This window comes from Pinus tabuliformis, chromosome 7 (assembly GCF_031772625.1).
Source record: "Pinus tabuliformis cultivar Carrire ecotype Pingquan chromosome 7, CPIR1, whole genome shotgun sequence".
In the NCBI taxonomy this organism is placed as follows: Eukaryota; Viridiplantae; Streptophyta; class Pinopsida; order Pinales; family Pinaceae; genus Pinus; species Pinus tabuliformis.
The window spans coordinates 332,069,130-332,071,464 of record NC_142293.1 but is presented as its reverse complement, the minus strand read 5'-3'; positions in this window follow the sequence as shown (position 1 = coordinate 332,071,464).

Here is a 2,335-nt window from a genome sequence, read left to right as displayed (position 1 = left end):
TGGGCCAGTGGTTTGACCCTATACTCGGAAGAATCCTAGCCTCAATATAGACATCCCTTATCAAAACCTCCTCTAAGATGAGAAATCTGTCCAACTTGCTGGAAATTTTTTGTTAACCTCCCCTCCTATTATTCCATCTGTGGACACCATTCCTAGTCTCTACTTTAGTCAAGCACAAGTCATGGAAAGTGTTATTGAATGAGGCTGAAGATGGATCCAGACGTCTCACGCCCCTCCCCTCGCTTTTCCTCCAAATTGTGGATCATATTGACATACTCCCCTACTATCCAACAAGCAAGTTGTAGGGAGGTATTCCTCTTTCTTAGGTCATCCAAGAAATTTTCTTTTTGTGTGGGTATGGCAGGTCCATAGACCGCAGTCAAACTGGACCACTCCTTAGACCCTAGGCAACAAAATCTACCCGTCAAACTATGCCTTGTAGCAATCCAATCCTGTAATAACACCCAATTTTTGTCCCATAGTACTGTCAGTACCCCCGCCATTTCATAGGCATCAATTTCCATGAGCTTACCACCCCTCCAACATAATTTTAATAATTATTCCTCCTAATCTATCACCTGCCACTTTAGTTTCTTGTAACAAGATAATCTCTAGTTTCTCCTCATTGATTTTTTATTTGAGATAACAGAGCCTACCTCGACTATTAATGGCCTGTATGTTCCATGATATGATCTTCATTGAGTAAGGTGTATGGTTTGGGGGTAATACTCTGTGAGTTGACTTTAACCAGAGTTTAGAAAAAAATTCCTTACTTCCTTTAGCATTTCTCTTAATGATTTGCAACTGTTCTTACCTTTGTCTACCATTGATAGATCAACTTAAGGGAGGTTGAGATGAACCCCTTCCCTACTTAGGCTTACACTCTTTCATTCTCCTTCTAGCTTGGCCATCCCGGTGCACCATTAGCCAAACAAATTTCCAAAGTGCACTAGTTCATTCAAGGGTATGTCTTTAACATCGACCTTGACCCATACCCGGAAGAATTCCGACATTCTGTTTCTCCTCAACTCAAGGATTTTGCTGGTGTGGGGTTTTATCTCTTTGAGCTTTTAGTCTTCCTCTACATCTAGTTTTTTTCATTTTGTTTTTTAAATATATATATTTTTATTCATTTTTTTTAATTATATTATATAATAATTAATTATTATAATTTAAATTACTTATTTTAAATTAACATAATAACAAGTGTAATATGTAGTCCTAGGGGGGAAGCTCAATTCGTGATTGAAGTAATGTGGAATATGTGAATACTGAGAGATTCAAAGTTCAAATCCCCCTGATTGTGCCCCGATTTATGGAGAGGAGGATAGGTAGTAGGTGCCTAGAGCTTTACTAGTAGTTACGAGTCAGGAGGGCTACTAAGTTCGTCTAGGATACCTAAAAAAAAAAAAAAAAACAACAATAAAAGAAAACAAATGTAATAATTAGTGTTGTTGTTTAGTACTATCTCTTATGCAAAAAAATAATTAATATAAAAATTTAAGATAATAAGAGCTTAAATATATATTTACGATATTAAGCCTAAACATAAAATTAAATTCCAAATTAAATTGAATGAGATATATATATATATATATATATATATATATATATATATATATATATATATATATATATATATATATATATATATAGATATATAATTTTAAACTAATATAAAATTTAATGTAATAAGAGCTTAATAAAGTTCATATTACACTTGTTTACATTTTGTTCCTATTCATTTTTTATGCAACTAATTAAATTATGGTGGACAACTATCACATGGCATCATGTTGCGCAAAGACTACAATAACAATCATTATTATGACACTTGGCAATATCTTTTTAGATTTTTATTTTTTTAATATAATTTTTAGATCTCACAATTCAATTTAAAACCACATAAAATTAATCATCAACCAATTAGAAAAAACAATTTATATTTAAAAAAAAAATAGTTTTCAAAATGTTTAATATTTTTTTTCAAAACTAAACCACATAAAATTAATCATCAACCAATTAGAAAAAATAATTTAAAAAAAAAAAAAAAAAAGTTTTCAAAATGTTTAATATTTTTTTTTCAAAACTTCAATAAACTTCATAGACTTTTTTTAAATTTCAAAACTAATCGAAAACCAAAACTTTTTTACCAAAATAAAAATAAAACACAATATAAACTAATAATTTATAAACTTAATTATTAAAAAATAAAAACTTTAATAAAACTAAATTTTAATGAAGCACAAACATTTCATATTGTTTTAGAAAAATATTGAGTTTAAAGATATAATTCAAATTTTAGTTACAATAATTCTAGCGACATCTCAATATT